The 20,656-nt window shown below is 38.8% G+C and overlaps 1 long non-coding RNA gene across 2 annotated transcripts in view; it reads right to left on the minus strand.

Annotated features, from left to right (window-relative positions):
• Positions 1–471: 471 nt before the first annotated feature.
• LOC132672982 (uncharacterized) overlaps positions 472–20,656 on the minus strand; it is a 34,816-nt gene continuing 14,631 nt past the window's right edge. The window contains exons 3-4 of one of the 2 annotated variants that reach the window (XR_009607813.2): positions 2,736–3,388; positions 472–661 (exon numbers count right to left, since the gene is read on the minus strand). This is a non-coding gene — a long non-coding RNA (uncharacterized LOC132672982). Of the gene's footprint in view, positions 662–2,211; positions 3,389–20,656 lie in introns of those variants that run through there. The other variant, XR_009607814.1, reaches the window with a different exon arrangement.

The following is a 20,656-nucleotide window of genomic DNA, read 5'->3' on the forward strand; positions in this document are numbered from 1 at the left end:
GTATTTACATGGAGGCTCTTGACAAATGAAAATCCTTAGCAAACCTCCAGAGACGTATGCATGATGGGATTTCAGGCCATAAAATCCCATGGCGATCCTTGGATTGCCCACATGAACGACCTTGCAGCGCTCACCTCCCCATGCCCAACTATACTGCAGATGTTAGATGGGAATACATCACACATAGTAATGAGCTTCTAAAGGCACAGTCTGTGAGGATACAAGTTATTGACAGGTATTTCCAGTAGCATTTGGCCATTTTTTTTCCTGTCTCTATTAGAAGCTGTTTCTCCCAGAGGGAGAAAATAATCAGATGCTTCATATTCACAAATTCCCATAAAGGACTTCCTTCAAAATTGCTGCGTGCATTTCTTCTGGTGGTTTGCCCATAGCTACTCTCATAGCTAATGGTTTTGCTTGAAGAAAAGAACATCTTAAAGATTTCATGAAGAATAAGTTTTAGGAAACCGTATGGGATTTCTTTTTCTCTCTGGGGCAAAATTCACAGAGTTGCCATTCTTTTGTTTTGTTTTGTTTTATTAAATAAAAGTAAGCAGCTCACAAGATTTGTTTGCCTCCTCACCATGGATGCGTTCATCATTGCATACACTCTCCCAGCCGTGGCTTCTCCTGTGCATGAACTAACAGGGTCGAGCAGCCACTAACAGAAAGTAATACAAACTTACAAAGCAACACAAAAATAGAGGAGCAGTGTCCACTGGTGGACTCCTTCTCTACTTGTCTTGGCCTTTGTATCCCTACCTTCCCACTAATGCCCTCTCAGGATAGCCTAATTCAATCTCTTATTCCAAATGCTCATAGTTGAAGTTGTTATTTATACTTCTTCTGTAATCTTGATTCTTGCCTCTTCACATAATTTCAATCCACCATCCACTGTCTTGCCCTTGTCTTTGAAATGCTTGAGCAAATGTTTTAGCTTGGAATTGATAAGCAGTAAAAACCCAAGGGCTTCCTGCTCTCCCCTGGCCCATACTAGGTGACAAACATTTACCAGCCCATAATATTGAAAGAGAGAGAGGTGTAAATTTTGAAGTGGAATCCAGAAACAAGGCTAAGGCAGTAAGATGTGATGGTAGACCTCAGAGAAAGAAAATAGAGTAAATAATATTGAAATTAGTTTGCCTAAATATGAGATGGGATTTGTGTTAGGTTTTGATCTTTCATGACAGTAGGTGCCTGTTTCTGTCCCAGGAGGATCTCAATAAAATTTCCTAAGGCTGGATTTCTACAGCCTCTGAGAGAAGTGACTTCCTACACCCATAAATGTTTATGTAGAGGCTGTAGGTCCTCACTGATTCTTGAAACCCACGTCTCCATTAGTTTGAAGATGCACTGGACAGTCCTGGGCTCTGGAGTCTAGGGGCAAATACCAGCTCTGACACCTACCACTTGGTATTGTGGGAGTTGAAAAAGTATCTCCACACAATTTTCAAGGAAATTATTCAAGGAAAGTATCCAAGAGCTGTGTGATTCTGGGGTTCGTGGTGCCTGGTCAGGGAACTTAAGTCTAATGCAGGACTCTGATAGATAAGAAAACATGCACATGGAGTAAAGCCCCCAATATGAAAAAACACAGGATTTTCCATGGACCCACACAAGCACTGGTCTTATGCCAGAGGCTAAGAAAAGTTTTTTAAAGACTCTTAATACTTGCCCAGAGTTAACAGAGCAAGAGACAAGGGCAGGGCCTTCTGGGAAGTCTGCACTTCAAATACCCAAAATCTGGATCTGTGGAACAAAATATAATTTTGCTCAGGGCTGGGATACTTAGCAGGCAAGAGTTGCTGAGTTAGCCTCTCAACGGGGCTGTGAAGCTTTATTCTCCTCATTGCTTAAGCACAAACTGTGGTGAAAGTATGAAGACTTCATTTCTTTGCAGAAAATGACCCTGAAAAGAAAGCCAACTGCTAATGCTTGCAGTGGCAATGAGGAGAAAGGGGTGATTCCTAGCCAGAAAATAGCTTTATAAATTACTTTGGTTCTATATTTATAGAACAATTCAGGGCCTATAGGGTTCAACTACATTTTCTAGTTATATTTACTACAACTAAGGTTGGAATTACATGCTACAGTGTATGCAAATTTGGGAAATGTACAATATTGTGCACATTTCTCGTAAATGACAAGGGTCTGCTGTAGTTCAAATCATTATAGCTGAAGTGTAAAGAAAATCATGCACTGAAACCAAGCTTCAAACAGTGCAGTATGTTCTGGTGCATTATCCAGCCCCCCACCTAATATCACAGCTTCTATGATGGTTTGAGGCTCATGGTCATTGAGGGAAAAGCATCCATCAAGATTTCAAGGTCTAAAGTGTCATGTCAATTTCTGGTTGGTGTCTCAAAGCTGGATGTTTAATGGGCTAATCACTTGATCCTGAGGACTGCAACTAGCTTCCAGTCCCAGCGTTTGAGACCAATCCCACAGGATGTTGGATGTAGCAGACAGGGTCCTTGAGACTGAGATAGATTGTGGGTGAAGTTAACTTTTGAAGCTCAGTACAGAAGTAATCCACAGGACAGGGGTAAGAATATGTTAACACTGACAGACTCAGTGGTGACAGAAATATGGGCACTGCGTATCAATTTGGAGCGTAAAGTGAAATAGTCACCACCTCATGACTTTTGCTCCCATGTGCTCAGGGGCTGGACATCCAGTTGAGAGTTTTCTCTTGTTATGTAGGGTTGGGAGTGGGTCTAGTGTTTTTAACTCACCATCATTTCACTCTCAGAGTTCCTAGTCCAAGATGTTGAAAAATGATCTTTCAGAGGACTTGGAATGCTGGGTTACATAGCACCCTCTCCCGGTTATTAGCTGTTTATGGAATGATCCTCCTCTTTGGGGCACAAATGACTCTCCACTGCCTCGCATCCCTTGTAGTTTGTTGTGGAAATATAATCAAATTTCCCATAAAGAAATGTGAGTATGAATGATACTTGTCAATCTAGGCATGGCCCATAAGATATCTTCCACAGGTGCACTCTGGTGCCATTTTTCTTCTGATGGTAGGTTGCCAACACTGCTGATGTCCCAGGAGAAGACAGTCATAAACCAGAGTCTCTGAATCACTGAGTAGATTAGAGGTATCTGTAAAGCAGGAAAATCCATTCTGGACTAATAATACCTGAGGAATAAATAGACTTCTCTTGTACTTGGACAGTAACACATCGGGTTGATTTCTGGCAGCCACCCTACAGTGCTGGTGATGTTCGATTGCTCTCTGGTCCATACTCGGACTTTCTGGGCCCTGCTCTGTACCCATAGAGGCTATCTCTATAGACTGCATCCCCTGGACTCCTTTTCTCTCCAGCTTTTGGTTGACTTTAGCCAACAGGACTCATCAGCAGCAAACTAGAAGGTAAAAGTCCTAGAGAAAACAAGCAGAAAGGAGAACACAGGAGGAAGGTGTTAGCCTCATGCTCCCTATTGGTTTTTCTCAGGCAGCTACTCTAACACGGCTACAACTATGACCAAGTGCTGGTGACACGGATCCCTCCCATCCTCTATCAGATCAAGAGTATTAATGAATTCCCACTGTCACTAGATCTGGGTAACTTAGCATGTTTTATTTGTTCCATTAGCCCTGCTTAGACCTTTGTAAATAGGTCTTTCCTTAAAAATCTATTCAGTTAAATCATGTTAGTTATGATGTCTATTCTCTCTGGGACTCTGGCAGATAGAAATGCTATAATCCCCTCACTGCCTAACCATATCCATGCCTGGCTACCTCCCTCAACCCTCAATCCCTTATACTGCTGTTTTCCAGAGAAATACAAAATGAGAATGTTTTCCAGCCTATTCTCATGCTCACCATAAAAACTGTGGAAATAAAGGCCAGAGAAGGACACGTTCCCAAAAACATTCAGCATTTTAGGCATAGAACCAGGACTCTGGCAGAGAAGAAGTGAGCATTAAGGGGAGAACTGCCTAAAAAAGAACAGAGCTGGAACTAGAAACATCATAGTTTCTCTCCTACAGGCACTTCTTTGTCTGGCTTCCAAGGAAGGGTCACCCAGGGGAAACATCCCCTGCCATCTGTTCTCATCTGGGTAGGAATTAGGTAGGTGTGTTGGCAAGAATTGCATTGGGACCCCCATCCCTGACCTAGGAACCTAGGCTTCCCATTGTGAATCCACAGGGTTTCCTCAGAGCCTCTGGCCCCTATACTGGCCTCCTGTGGAAGATGTACCTTAAATCAGTGTACAGAGTTGGCCAGATTCCTTCCCAAGAGTATTCCCTCCTTCACATTGTGGCAATAGAGACATTCCCGCCACCATCACCAATAAACTTCACAGATAGAATCTGCTTTGAGAAAACGTAACAGCTAACCCACAGCTATCATGGTTAGCTGGTGGGAGAGGAGGCAGGGATTTAAGGTCCCTTGCCCCGTTAGATAGCTGCAAGCAGATAGAAAAGCTTGGAATTGGGGTGGAAAACCTATTGTGTCATTCTCAAAGGAACTATGATTGCTTTTTCTCACTTGACTTTCCTCCTCACCAGCTTTGTATTCCAGGAGTTCTTGGGCAGGGGTGAGGAAATGTGGCCCCTTAGAGAGACTTGGCACACTGTATTCCTAGGGCCTTCTGTCCTGAAGACCCTATTTTCGAGTCCTGTTTCCCTGACATCTTCCAAATAGTACACAAAAGAAGTCCTGGGAGAAGGCACTGTGCATTTTCTTGGGGCAGGTCTGAAATCCACGAGGGTTTATGTCTTCGACACCCACACCAGGGCCTGGCAGGCAGTAGGTATTCACAGAATGTGCTCTTAATGATATCCAACAAATGCATTTAGAATGCCCAAAACATCCGGAGGCAGGAGTTAATTTTAGCATATGTTTTCCTCCAACTGTGAATTCTAAAGTTTGCCTATCTTGAAGACCACATTTAGAAAACTTCTTAAAAAAATCAAATACCCTTTTACAGAAGATTTAATGCTATAATAAAATATATGTTCCATTGCATTTATAGGGATCAAAATGGCAATAATTTTTGTGGTGAGCTAAATTGTAAGAAATTATATTATACTTAATATGCTAAATAATTAGCCACCGGGCCAATCATCAACTATTTATTCTTATTTATATCTTTGAGGTGTCCCAATCCTGTGAATCCCCTGCATCCTTATTATGTTTCCAAATAATTCAATTCTGTGTGCCCCCCTTCCTGATCTCCCACTTTGTCCCATAATCATCAGAATTTTTTGTTTCTGATTCTTCACCAGACTGAATCATTTCAGCTATAACAAAATTCAGCATATATTATATATATATATATATATATATATATATATATATATATTAAGGTTGTTGGATATATATATACACATATATATATATGTGTGTGCACACACACACACACACACATATATAAACTCTCTTTCCTGACCTCTCAGCTCCTTCGAAACTTGAATCTAAACACCTAATCAAACAGATGTCCCCTCCATTAGCCCCGTCTTCTGCTGTGGTTTGCCGGTTTATCTTCCCTTCTCTCTGGAATAGCCCTTAAAAAGTATTCCAATCAAATCTCATCTCAAAGCTCAAATAATATTTTTCTAGCTGAATTTATAATAGATGACCTACTTTTCTAAGTAGAAGGGAGTGGGAGAATGAGAGAAAAAGAGAGAGAGGGGAGTGGTTTTGTTTTTGCTTTTGTTTTTTCTGTTTGGAAAGGATAATGAGATTTATCATATAATTTTAGAACCAAAATATAACTAAAAGAGCAAAGAATCCAGGTTCCTATCAGATAAGGAAGCCAAGATTCAGAGAAGTTAAGTGGTTTTCCCAAGCTCACACAGCAAGTTATTTAAAATGTAAGATTATACTAGGGTAGTGTAGCTCCCAATTGAGTCCTCATTCAGCCCTTTTGAAAGTCTATTTATCTAACACCTATTTGTTCAGGAACAACAAATTAAAATTATACTGTAGTAACTGGAGATATGAAACATTTAATATAGGATCCTGTCTTTGAAATGCATGCAGCCACCTACAACTAAATAAGGCAAAAGAGGGTGTTGCTTCAATTTATAAATGCTTTATAGTAATATCAACATTAAAATTCCCAGCAGGTATATAGTGTTTTATAGTTTTCAGAGTTCCTATAAATCCACTGGCTCCATGGTTTCATTTGACCTTGTGAGAAAATGGTTCTTTATTTAATTTCTGTCTTGGTTATATCCTTTTGTACATCATTCTCATCTAGACCTTAAAGCAGTAATACTGACCATTCTGAAACTCTCCAGAAAGAGTTGTAAATGAGGCCATGCAAGTCCTCACTCTGATGTAATTTTGATCAACTTATTTCTCCCCTGGGAACATTTAGAGGAAATCATGCTTTCCCAGACCTGATGCTTTCGTGCACTATTCTTGCTGTCTCAAGCTATGGTTCTCAAACTTCCATATCCATTGCATGCTGGTCTCCAACCAGAGAGTGTCTGATTCAGTAGGTCTGGGGGAAGCCTGAGAATTTGCATGTCTAGCAAGTTCCCTACTGCTGCTGCTGCTGCTGTGCATCTGGGCCTGAATTTTGAAAACTACCCAGCCTGTGTTGTTCATCTCATTCAGGAGAGATGAAGGGGCCGAGGCAGATTTTGCCGATGCTGTGCCTGGGCTGGCACAGTTCCTGGCAAAGAATAGGTTTCTTTCATGCAGAGATATGTGGCAAAGTGAAGAAGAATGTATTCAACAAGTGTACATTGAGGATTTAAGTTGTGTGAGGATCTGGGCCCAGAACACATTTGTTAAGAGTCAGGAAGAGGCTGGTTGGAGGGTGAGGTTAAATTGGTAAGGGATGTTGGCATAGATAGCTGCCAAAGAATGCTGTCATTGGGTCCTTCTGTCTTTGGATGGGTATGCCACTCGACCTCATGTGCCTGGGTTTCCAATTCTCTTTGACTCTGGGTTGGCCTTGTGACTTGCCTTGGTCAGTGAAATGTGGCAGGAGTGCCACTGAGCCACTTCTGGGCTTTGGTCTGGAAGAGGCTCTGCAGCATGTGCTATCACTCTGTGTATCAGACACCATTTAGGAAATCCAACTACCCAGAACCTTCCATGTTGTGAGGAAGCCCGGGACACTCTGTGGTGAGGCTACGTGGAGAAACAAAGACTCTGGACATGGAAGTGAAGCCTTCTTTGACTTTCTAGATCAGACCAGACATCAACATCAAGAAAACAAATGAGTAACTCTATCTGACACCACATAGATACAGCCAATACCAGTGAATCAACAGAATTCTGGAAAAACAAAACAAAACAAAAACAAAACAAACAAACAAGAAAACAAAAACAGTAAAATATTGTTGCTTTAAGCCACTAGTTTCGGGGGCAGTTTGTTAAACAGTGAAAGATAATTAAAAGATATGGGGTGTTCCATAAGCTGTAATATCATCATCGGTCTCTGTATACTAATATTACACCATAAAACAACACCGTGGAACAGAATTGAATTCACACAGAATAAATGCAGTAAAAAGATAATGTAATCTCCAATACTCACCCATTCAACAAATAGTTAATAAGATATTCTACTTATAATAAGAGATAAAGGGATATAGTGCTTAAGAGATAAAGGATATAACTCAAGAGTGAATAATATTAATACTAGTCATAGAAATAATTACCATAGTCGAAGCCTTACTAGGTACCATGCAGTGAGTTTTAAACAACAGTTTTCACTCTTAATCCTCACAAAAAGCCATTACCCAGGAGTTTTTTTTTTTAATATATATTTATTTTTGAGAGAGATAGATCATGAGCAAGGGAGGGACAGAGACAGAGGGAGACACAGAATCTGAAGAAGGCTGGCTCCAGGCTCTGAGCTGTCAGCAGAGAGCCCAATGCAGAGTTTGAACCCATGAGCTGTGAGATCATGACCTGAGCTGAAGTCGGACGCTTAACTGAGTCACCCAGGCACTCCTACCTGGGAATTGTTAATCACAGTTTAATGCAAAGAAATCTGAGACCATCTATTAGGTAAACTAAAATAGTGACTTCAAGCACTGAAATATATTTTTTCATCTTCTGTAACTGTAGACATAGAACTTGCCCTATTTTTTAAGTCCACTATTTTGTATTTTGGGGTACATGGCACCTTACATGTGCCAACAAAAAATATTGACATGTATGTAGTGGTAAGAATGGGAGGGCAAATGTTTGACTCAAATAAGAGAAAAACGGGGTTAAAAAATGTTAAACACATTTCTCGACTCAGTAAATCTCAGAGGCTCTTTAAGGGTAATGATCTCTGTGAGTACTACATAACCTTTCTGGAAATGATTTGACCTTGAAATCCTTTCAGACCATCAATTAACATCACATTTAGATAGTGGTATTCCACAAAATACGGATTGGAAAATGCTGTTCTAGATAAAGGAATGAGGTGGTCAGTTGATTGACTTTTAACTGAAACAACTTCACTTGGGGGAAAAACAATCTGCCAATGTGGAGACACAGCCCACTTTAACATTGTTATTTAATTTTGCATGATATTTTTGTTGGCATATATTGTGTTTTTTAATTAAAAGAAACATTAAACCTGTGCAGATATAAATATTTAAAAAATCATTTCGGGTATGGCGGCCTGGGAAAAGGAGACCATGTTCTACACACAAGCCTGTGTTCTCAGGAGAACTTACAAATCCGGATTTTATTTTCCCTGTAGCCTATGCCATGTTAATTTTGACTTCCAGAGAAGACGTTCAGTTCAATGGTGTGAAATAAGACATGGCAGGTTAAAACAAACAAACAGCATGCATACCTCTTCCTGCCCATTGATAGAATCTCTTTTTGCTTGCATTCTGTTCTAGAAGTGGTTCTTCCTATCTGAGAGAATGGAAAAATGTCTCCACTGTAGTGTGATAGAAAGAGAACACACGTTGTCCTGAGTAACGGGACAGAAGAGAGGACTCATCCTTGCGTGACAAGTAAAGCAAATGGCTTCTGTACAGAACAAATTTGGAAGACTCTTTCAGAATCAGCTAAAAACAAAATAGTTCTGGAGCTGAGTTTTAAATAGTTGTAAGTAGTGAGAAACAGAAATGAATTTGAGTCTGCATCAGAGGCCACCCTAAAATGAGTGCTATAAGCCCAATATAATAACGGGAGATAGGAAAGAAGTTGAAAAATATTAAAAATCAGAAAGACTGCAACTGTTTCTATGGACTGCTTTTAAAGAAGAAATAAATATTTACATCAGAACACAATCTATATTATTTGGAGTACGTTCTTATATGTGATTGAGAAACCATAAATTATATAAATTTCTCATTTCCATATTATTAGCTGATTATACTCAACTAAGTCTTCTTAATGAAATCACAAAGTCCTTAATTTGCCTTTCTAAGTATTTTTATGGTCAGTGAAGACCTTTTCTAAAACTTGCAGTCAGGTTCTGGTGTCCAGTATATTCCTCTCTTTATAATGTTCTTTACTACATTGTATTTTCACCCGAGTGTACTTGACACTACAATGGCTCTCTTTTGGGCAATTGTGTCGGTGGAATATTCAAAGTGCTCTGTTGCTAAAGGGTAGTAAGGTAATAACTGAGACTATTGTTAGGTAGTACTATGAACTCAAAGAGACTGGTATCCAGATCTACTTGGGCTGCATATTTTATCCCCCTAACAATATTCACTTGCCCATCATATACTGTCATGAAACAGTATACAAAGAACATACAAGGAGACAGAAACAAAAAACATTTGACACACATACACACACAAAGACATAAACTTGGAGTAAATAAAATACCTTCAGTTGAACATACTTATTTAAAACCCCAACTTTATTTATTAAAAACGCCAGATTGTAATTTCTATATTTCACAGTGTCCACATGGAGACTCCGTCAATGATTAGGATTCAGGAACAATGTATCCTGTGTACAGAGCATGGGCATTAGTGTCCAATGGACTCGTGTTTATAACCTGGTTTTGCCACTTTGCAAAGAAAACATTTGGGACAAAGTCAGTTGCCCCCATGCACATTTCATGTGTATCTCAATCCAAATCCCATAGGTCATGGTGATACCAATGTGCCACAACTAGCAATTCAAATTACTTTGTTTATACAGTGTTTTAGTATGCAATGATTTACAAAACATTCTTAAGAAATATTTCCCAGGGTGCCTAAGTGGCTCAGTCAGTTAAGCATCCAACCCGATTGGCTCAGGTCATGATCTGTTGGTTCATGGCATCAAGCCCATGACACCACAGAGCCTGCTTGGGATTCTATCTTCCTTTCTCTCTGCACCTCCCCAGCTCCCACTATTTCTCTCAATATAAAGAAATAAACATTTAGGAAAAAATAAATATTTCCAATGCCATCAAAATATATTGATTTCTATTATTTGGGGTGATTTTTATAATTTAACTGTCATTCTCTAACAGTACAAAATAAGCGAAGTTTTTTTCAGTACATTATGTGCTTTCTGGTGGGGAAAATAATATGAATATACATGTAGATGGAAACTGACAGTTAAATTATTTTTAACTGAGGTATAATTTACAAATGATAAAATTCACCTTTTTGAAGTGTGCAGTTGGGGGCACCTGGGTGGCTTAGTCAGTTAAACATCCAACTTGGGCTCAGGTCATGATTTTGCAGTTCATGAGTTCAAGCTCCACATCAGACTTGCTGCTGTCAGTGCAGAGCCCATTTTAGATCCCTTGTCCCCCTCTCTCTGCCCCTTCCCCACTTGCATTCTCCCAAAAATAAATAAATATTTTTAAAAATTAAAAAAAATAAAGTGTACAATTGGATAAGTCCTAAGTGAATGCAGTCATACAACCACCATTATGACCTAACTATAGAATAGTTTTATCATCCCCAAAAGCCCCTTCTACTTCTACTCCTGGCAACAAGTGATCTGTTTTCTGTCCCTCAGTTTTATCTTTTCTAGAGCATCATATATGAATGGAGTCATTCCATATGTAGTTGTTGCGTATGATTTGTTTCAGTTAATATAATACTTGGAAATCTATCCATGTTGTTGAAAGTATAACAGTTCATTTTTTTTTATTGTTGAGGAATATCTCATTGTATGGACCACCACAACCTGTGTATCCATTCACTAGCTAGTGCACAGTTGGGTTGTATTCAATTTGGGGCTGTGATTAATAAAACTGTGAACATTTATGTCCAGATATTTGTGTGTACATGTGTTTTTATTGCTCACAGATAAATAAGTAGGATTTGGATTGCTAGGTAGTATGGTAAGGGCATATTTAACTTTGAAAGAAATTGTCTATTTTCCAAAGTGAGAGATTCAGTTGTCCCAAATCCTCACTAGTACTTAGTATTGCCAGTTTTTGCTTTTTGTTTAGCCATTTTAGGAAGTGTATAACAGTATCTCAATTAGTTTCAGCTTGTATTGTTTAGAGTAATGATTAGCATCTTTTTATATGCTTGTTGGCCCATTATATACATTCTTTGGTGAAGGGTCCATTCATATCTTTTGACAGTTTAAAAATGTGTTAAATTAAATTAATTGATTGATTTCTGTTGAACTATAATTAACACACAATGTTAAATTAGTATACAGCATGGTGATTCAACAATTCCATGCATAAGTCACCATCTGTCACCACACAACATTATCACAATATTACTATTTCTCTATGCAGACTTTTCATCTCCATGACTTATTTATTTTATAAATGGAAGTTTGTACCTCTTAATCTTCTTTATTTTTCCCATGTCCCCACCCCCCTCTCCTCTGGAAACCACCAGTTTGTTACCTGTATGAAGTGTCTGTTTGTTTTATTTGTTTGTTCATTTGTTTTGTAGATTTCACATGGAAGTGAAATCATATGGTGTCTGTCTTTCTGACTTATTTTCACTTAGCATAATACCCTCTAGGCCCATCCATATTTTCTTTTGCATTTATTAAATTGAGCCATTTGTCTTATTACTGATTTATAAAAAGTCTTTATATGATCTGGCTTCAAGTTTTTTGTCTAACTATATGTTTGGCAAATACTTTCTCTCATGTGGAGCTTGTATTTCCATTTTCTTAATTGGCTTTTGAACAGAAGAGATGTACTTTTGACAATGTGCAACTTACCCTTATTTTTCTTTATGATACATGCTTTTTGTGTCCTTTCTAGAAATCTTTGCCTAAGCCAGCCACGTTAACAAAGATTTTCTCCTCTTTTTTTATCTAAAAGCTTTGTAGTTATAGGTTTTACATTTATGTCTATGATCCATTTCATGTTAGTTTTCTATATGGTGTGAGGTAAGAGCTGAACTTTATTTACTTATTTTGAATATGGATATTCAATTGTCCCTACATCATTTGCTGGAAATATTGTTGTCAGTGTTATTTTTTCCCACATTAAAATGCCTTGGCACTTATGCTGGAAATCAATTGACCTTTTACATGTGGGTCTATCTGGACTCCGCATTGTTCTCCATTACTCCAAATATCTGATCTTAAAACAGTACCACACTGTCCTGATTACTATTAACTTTTAGAGTGAATCTTTAAACCAACCAGGTGGTATAAATTCTCTAACTTTGTTGTGCTTCTTGTTTTTGATATTAGAAGTCCTTTGCATTTCTATATAAATTTTAGAAGTATCATCAATTTCTGTAAATATCGTGCTGGCATTTTGGTTGGGATTACATTGAGTCTGTAGGCCAGTTATAGCATAATAATATTGAGTCTTCTGATTCATGATTGTACAATGTACCTTCATTCATTTAGATCATCTAAGATTTTTCCTGGCAATGTTTTGTAGTGTTCAGTATATGTTCTTGCACACTATTTAATCTATTTATCTCTAAGTACTTCAAATTTTATTTCTATTGTGAATTACCCTAATGTTTTCATTTCTTTTTCCAATTGTTCACTGCACATATGTAGAATTTCAATTTATTTTTGTATACTGGCCTTTTATTCTGCAACCTTGCTGAAGTCACTTGCTATTTCTAGTAGCTTTTAGTAGGTAACAAGATTTTCTATGTAGACTATAAGCAAAGGCAATTTTACTTTTTGCTTTCCAAACTGTATGCTGTTGTTATCATTCTTATTCTTCTTCTTATTATTATTAGCCTTATTGCACTCAGTTACTCTAGGCAAGTGACTTTTAAATGAATAAATTATAGACTTACTATTAGATTTTTGTACATATATAATCATGTTTTAAATTCATAATATCACACAGTAGATATTAGTATTACCCTTGTAAAGTGAAGAAATTGAGGTTCAGAAACGTTAGCATATCGGTAGTATTAATTCACATTAATCACATTTTATTTTATAAAAAGTTATTTATTCTTGGGTCAGATGTCTGGGTTAGTTGGTCTGACTCTTGGTTTCAGCTTAGGTCATGATCTCATTATTTTGTGAGTTTGAGCCTCATGTCAGGCTCTGTGCTGGCAAATCTTCTCTCCCTCTCTCTGGCCCTCCCCCATTCTCTCTCTCTCTCTCTCTCTTTTTTTCTCTCTCCCTCTCTCAAAAAAAATAAATAAAAAAACACTTAAAAATGCATTCATGCACTTATTTAAAAATAAAGTTATTTATTCCCATTAAAGCACTATTCTATTTGACTCTATCATGACCCAAATTTAATTATCCCTCGTGGTCTCTGAAATTTCCTTTCTCTCCTGTAGCATGAAAAGAGTCTCCTTTACTAGCAAACTTCCTTCTCACCTTCTTTTTTCCCCAGACACATAGACAGAGCACCTACAGTTACCACCCAGTTACCTCATAGGCACTAGGAACCAAAAAAATGCATGCTTGTTGCCCTCAACTGTTTCAAGAACTAGTTTGGAAAGTGATTTTTGGAGGCATGAATGAAATGCAAGGAGTGCAGAGAGGTAGGTGCGTCTATAACTGCATAACCTGCTCAGAAAGAATCTCCGCATAAAGGAAAAGGTGCGAAAGGTAGAAAAATCTCATTTTTTGTTGTGTTGCAAGAAAGGGCAAGGTGTTAGGCAGTGAGTGACAAGAAATATGTTTGGAAAGTGTCATGATCCCAACAGGAAAGTGCAAATGAAATGCTCTAGGTGTTTCAAATAGAAATAATTTAATGCAAAGAATTAGTTGCTGAGGGCTGGTAGGATTAGAATGCCATATAGAGAACAGTGAGGGAATCCTCAATTTAGAAACAGCAAGCATGCCCTCATAATCTAGGGTTGGAGGGGCTTAACAAGGAGATGGCACCCGGCAGGGTTAAAACCCAAGGCCATCCACAAGAGCTAAAACCATGGCAGAGACTACCTAGTGGCAGTTGGAAACTTTCCATAAATGGCTTCTAGGGATCCTGGTGGAAGCAGAGGAAAAAATCACATAGACATAGCCTCTCTCTTCACTTCTTCTCTCTTCAAATGTTCCGTTGTTATCTCCTATTGAATGAATACAGCAGGGAGCCAGAGGGCAAGAGCTGCCAGCAAATGAAGTTTCCTGTGACACAGGAACAGAAGGATGTGGAAATAATATAAGAGAAAACAGGCACATGATATCTCAGAGGGATTCACGGGGGCCAGACAAAGAAGGGCAGGAGGAGAATCTTGGAAGTCAGTGACCTGGCTGGACTGTCATCTTCTCTGCTGCCTACTGTTCTCTGTCTGCTTTTCCCAGCTGCTGAGGACACAGGTGCTCAAATTCAAGGTATCAAATAAGATTGCAAAACAAAGTGTATTATAAGACTCATATCATTGGATAGATAGACTTTGATATATAACATTCACCAAAATATAATGCTTCCCCCAAAATACAATAAAACTTCAATTAGAATTTCAATAATTTATGGAAACACTGAATAAAAGTACTCGAAACATTATATGAAAGTAGAAAGTCTTGAGAATAGATGAGGACCTTTTGAAAGTTCCTTTGAATTTTGCATTGCTCCTACAGAAAATCAGTACTACAGAGCTACTGGAATTATATGCCTGTGGTTTGGCCTATGAGTACATGAATAGATCCGTGAGCTATAAGAGAGAATAAGGTAGCAGATTACCTTGTATGTCAGAATGTTATAAATGGCAAAGATGGCATTTTAATTCAATGACAAAGGATGGATTATTTAGTAAGTGGTACAGGCACAGCTGTCTATCCATCTGGAAGAATATAAAGCTGGACTTCCTTTTTACATCATGTTAAAAATAAAACAAAACGTATTAAAGACTTAAATGTAAAAAATGCAAGAAAATCTGAGTCTATGGACATTCTCAAGGCAGAGTATATATGAATCTACTTGAATTTATATAAAAAATAATATATGTGGTAAGAGATAAGTCAAAACACAAAAGACAGCATAAATATTTGGGAAAGTATTTGCAATGAACAAAATATGTATATGCCCATTATTAATAATAGACAAATATCTTTTACAGATTTACAAGAATAAAACAAATTATGGAAGTAAAAAATGTACATAGATTTAAAAGATTTAGATAAGACTACTTACACAGGAGCAAATCCCAATGGTCAAATGTGAATAGATGCTCAAAAACAATAGTTATAGTGAAATGCAAATTAAAGTAACAATGAATATTTCTTTATATTTATCAATTTAGCATTTTTTTTTTCTTTTTAAAATACTTACTGGAGGCAGATAGATGAGGAATAGGGCACCCACACATTGCTATAGTAATCCTACCACTTTTGAGGTATAGTTTGTAAGACTGTAAAAATTAAAAATGCAGATTCCCTTTGACTCAGAGAATACAGCTTTGAAAACCTGTCCTGTAGAAATAAAAACTACAGTGCAAAAAGGACTGTCAGCAGAGAATATTTGAATAAAATATTGTATATCTATAGCATGAAGGTTAAGACACCATCAGAAAGGATAAATTAGAATCATACCATTTGACTTGGAAGGATTTCTAGAATATTAAGAAAAAAGTATGCATAAGATGTCATTTTTATGGAATAAACAATGATACTGGGCAGAAGAAGAATCCTGTGTGTGTATATATGTATATAAAACATTATATAAATACATAGAAAGTATGGAAGACTTATTTGATTATTTTTAGCCTATAAATTTGGTTTATTGACAAAGTAGGTCTTCTGGTGAAGACTAGAAGGAGAGTAAATAAGTAGGCAAGCATAAAGTTTGAAGAAAACAATTAAAACTGTACTTGTCCCCCTATTACAAGATGATCATGGTACGAGATGATCATGGTAATATAGTTATGTGAAATTGTGTGTGTATGTATAAACATATACACATATATCTATGCAGATATTTACATACATATACACACACATGCAGATATATTTACATATAAGTATCTACATATATGTGCACATATATACATGCATATGTCTACATATATATGTTTGATCATTAAGACAAACAAAAATTGGTGAATAAACAGCACAGCTTGAGGGCCTTCCTCCTTGTTAAGAACTGAATTTAGCAGGTCTGCCTATCACCTTTGTCTTGGTGGTGGTACCATGGTGACTTTTTGCTGCATGTGTGATGTGTTAAGCCAGCGAGCCTACTCCTGCAGTTTATGTGGCTCTTTCTAAACAAGCGATGGGATTAATTAGGATGTATGACACTGTTTATCTTTATCATTTATTTTAGTTTGTGGTTTTCCTAAGTGATTACTCTAAAGCTTAGTCAATTACTTTTCTCTTTCCCTTGGGTTTCCCTGGAATAGAAGTTATCTGCATCCATTTCAAAAGCACCAAGAAAGTAGAAGTCAGCTTGCTTAGGCCTTAGTTTTTTTCATCTGTGAAATGAGGATAATGATACTTTCTTTGTCCCTGTCTCAAAGGGATGTGATGACAATGAATAAGATAATTGACTGGATATCAGGTCCCAGTAAAGATGTACCATGTAAATACAGCCTCTGCTCACATCATGTGCCTTTCACTTTTGTAAGAGTTTAATGGAAGGAAACCTATTTCACCAGAGCTGTTACAATTAAGCAGAAGGTGATGGAAGTAAATTCACTTATTTATAGACTGATAATCAACTATTTTGCAACAAGGCTTTGGGGTCTTGGAAAACAGATTAAATCTCAAGAGAGATTTTAGTAGTCTGTCCAAAAACAAGCAAAGCAAAGAAAACTCTAGAAACCAACTGCTCTTCATTTTAATAGCCTCAGGTTGTAACTCCAGGGCCTCATTTTCTGTTGATGCAATCATTTTCTGCCTTCCAGTTCTCTGGGATATAGCCTATTCTCTGATTTCATCAAAGCAATCCTTTAAAAACTCTAAACAATCTTCTAAAACACAAATCTCAAAGCCCATGATGAACACCCTTAACCAGTTCTTCTTTTCCTTCCAGACAAAATCCAAGTGCATTTATATGGTATCAGGCTGTCCTCCATGACTGGAATCCTTCCCATTTTTCAAGCCATGTTTTCATGACCATTCCCCTGGCTGTTGTTCCCAGCCATCTATAGATAGGGATGGGGAAATGGCCTGTCACTCTCAGTGCCCAGACACTAACTGGACCGTCCCTATTAGACCCCCACCCATGGCTTCATCACTGATGCAACTGGCACATTGATCAGCCTCACGTGGCTTGGGGCGCTATAGACTGTCCCAAGCATACTGGGCAAGGCAATGTGTAAATGGAAGTATACTGAAAGTGCCTAATCATACAAAGTGAGAGAGGGAACATACAAGAGAGAGGGAACAAGGGATAGAGTCTGAAAATAGAGAGCTAGGAGGTTTGGAGACAAGAGGGTGTGGTGGAGGGTGTCCCTTAGGATCACTGCATAGTCTCCAGCTGGCTTAACATTTACTTTCATTTTTTTTTTTCCCTTGGAGCAAGCATTATCCCTATCAGTGCCCTCTGTTCCCAAAAGTTGTTCTTGGGACCAACAGTGCACCTCACCTGGTGTTTAGAGTCCATGAGTCTTAACAATGAATAAGCTAATGTTAGCCCCAAATCCAAATGGAAATGGATGTATGCATGTGAGGCAAAGTTATAAACCATGGCTAAACTGACCAAGAGTGAACTTAAACCAGTAGTATGCTGGCAAAGCCTTACCAGCTTTGGCTGTCAGAGGGGGAGCCCTGATTTGTAGTATCTGAAGATGGCCATGGTGTAAATTCCTTATTACAGCCAATTTTAAGATACCGATGCTTGGGGCGCCTGGGTGGCTCAGTCGGTTGGGCGGCCGACTTCGGCTCAGGTCACGATCTCACGGTCCGTGAGTTCGAGCCCCGCGTCGGGCTCTGTGCTGACAGCTCAGAGCCTGGAGCCTGCTTCAGATTCTATGTCTCCCTCTCTCTGACCCTCCCCTGTTCATGCTCTGTCTCTCCCTGTCTCAAAAATAAATAAAACATTAAAAAAAAAAAAAAAAAAAATAAGATACCGATGCTTTACAAAAATGACTGTCAAAATTCCTGATCCCTACCATCAATATTACTCAGAGACAGCACACCCTACGAGAAAAGGAGCTTCCAGAACAGTCTTCTGATAATCAGAGCTGGGAACTGTGAAATTAAAGAGCCAAATCAATAAGCACAGACCAAGACTGGAGCCAAAACAACCCAAATCTGTGGGTAGCATGGGTGGAGTGTACTCTGGAAGGGAAGGACTGATGTGATCTTCGATGAGGCAAAATTGAGGCATACGAGGAGATTTCCTGAAGATGTGTCACCTGCAGTCATGAAACGGCTGCCGCTCAGGTTTCTTTGTCACTCCCACAGCCACTAAGTATTGGGGGGTTACTCTCTGATGGCTCTCTAACACAATATATTAAATATCCCCTCTTTCAGTCCTCACAAACATCCTGGAATCATTCTGTCCACTTTGCAGGCAGTAGAACTGAGGCTCAGAGAGCTCACGTAACTCTCTGCAGCACCCATGCTTACAAACACCTTCTGAGTATGTTGGGAGACCTGGATGCCTGTGTATACCTCTGGGGCTTATTTCAGTCAGTGAGCCATTTAGGATTTGCTTCACTCCCAGAACTTCAAATGAGTAACTGTTGTCCATTTTACAATAATCTGTATTCAATCAGTATTTTCTGAATGAATTGATTTTATAATTTCTGTTCCACATTTATTCATTTTTCAGAGACAGAGGATGAAGGGGGGAGGGGCAGAGAGGGAGGGAGACACAGAATTTGAAGCAGGCTCCAGGCCCTGAGCTGTCAGCACAGAGCCCTATGCAGGGCTTGAACCCACAGGCTGCGAGACCATCACCTGAGTCAAAGTTGGGTGCTTAGCCACCCAGGACCCCCCTGAAGGAATGAATTTTAGATAACATTTTCAGTCAACCACAGAGAATAACAGCCATCTACTGTAAAAGTCACCCCCACTTCCCTGCTGAATTGAAATTAGGGAGATGAGCTAGGTGACAATCACTGTTCCTTTTGATGCTGAAATTGTAACTTTTTGTTCTTATGATGTCTGCCACTTTTTAAGCCCCTACATGTACAAGCTGCTTAGATATTTCACCTGGCTTCATCTGCAGGAATTGTTTTTAAATTTATTTATTTATTTATTTATTTATTTATTTATTTATTTATTTTGAGAGAGAGAGAATGCACGCACAAGCAGCATAAGGGCAGAGAGAGAGAGGGAGAGAGAGAATCCCAAGCAGGCTCCGTGCTGTCAGTGTAGAGCCAGACTGAGGGCTCAAACTCATGAACCATGAGATCATGACCTGAGTTGAAATCGAGAGTCAAATGCATTACAGACTGAACCACCCAGGCACCCCACCTGCAGGAGAATTTTGGAAGAAACAAAGTGTCATCGCCACCATACAGCTGAGAAAGAGAAGCTCACACAGTTTAAGTGACTTGCCCAATTTCACACAATTTATAAGTGACAAAGTCGATATCCGCACCCAGGTCTGTCCCCATCTTCCTTCTTGATGACATAAGCTCCCTAATTTCTTGTCTCTGCCATTCCCCGGCCTTGAGTGAACCCCTGTGGCTTCCTCCTGCCTTACCGTGACAGGAAGCACATGTGTACAAATAACAGCACTGTGGGCAAAGCCATTTTTTTTCCACGTGAACTCTGCTGCTTTCAACACACTTAAATCCAAAATCCTGAATCCAAATATGTGACACTCAGCACAATAGTCACCTCTGGCCAACTGCACTCCAAGTACAAAGCTATTCAATAAATGCTGATCAGAAAGTTCAGGGAGTTATGACATGGCATGACCCCCCAGACCCCACGCTGCAGCTTTAATCATAATTGGAGCTTGTCTAAAATCCCTCTGTTCGTCTGTACGAACATATAGGATTTTAATCACAAATTTTCAGCGCTCCATCTTATTATGAAAGGGAAAAATCCCTGGCAATGCTGTTAATTGACCTTAATCTAATGTGATGTGTAATACACTCAGCTGGATCCTCAGGCACTCTAGAAATAGAACAGTAAAACACCTCTTAAATCTAAATTATATTTGAAATAGCAGATTAGATTATTCCCAGCGTCCTCAAACAAACTGTAGCCTGCTGAAATTTATCTTGTGCTTTCCAAACAAGGCAGAGACTCCAGCCTGACAAACTAAATGCTTTATGAGTTCATCTACCTTGAAAGTCACACCAGTGTCTTCCTAATGGACCACCTGGCTGATTCCTGCAAGGGGATGTGTGGTCTGGCATGAGGACACTGACCCATATCTGTACTGGCTCTGAGGTCAGGCTGACCTGGAAGGATCAGGTCATGTGTTTCAGACACAGACAGACTGGGACTCATTGCTAGTGTGGC

This window comes from Panthera onca, chromosome C1 (genome assembly GCF_046562875.1).
Source record: "Panthera onca isolate mPanOnc1 chromosome C1, mPanOnc1 haplotype 2, whole genome shotgun sequence".
NCBI lineage: Eukaryota > Metazoa > Chordata > Mammalia > Carnivora > Felidae > Panthera > Panthera onca.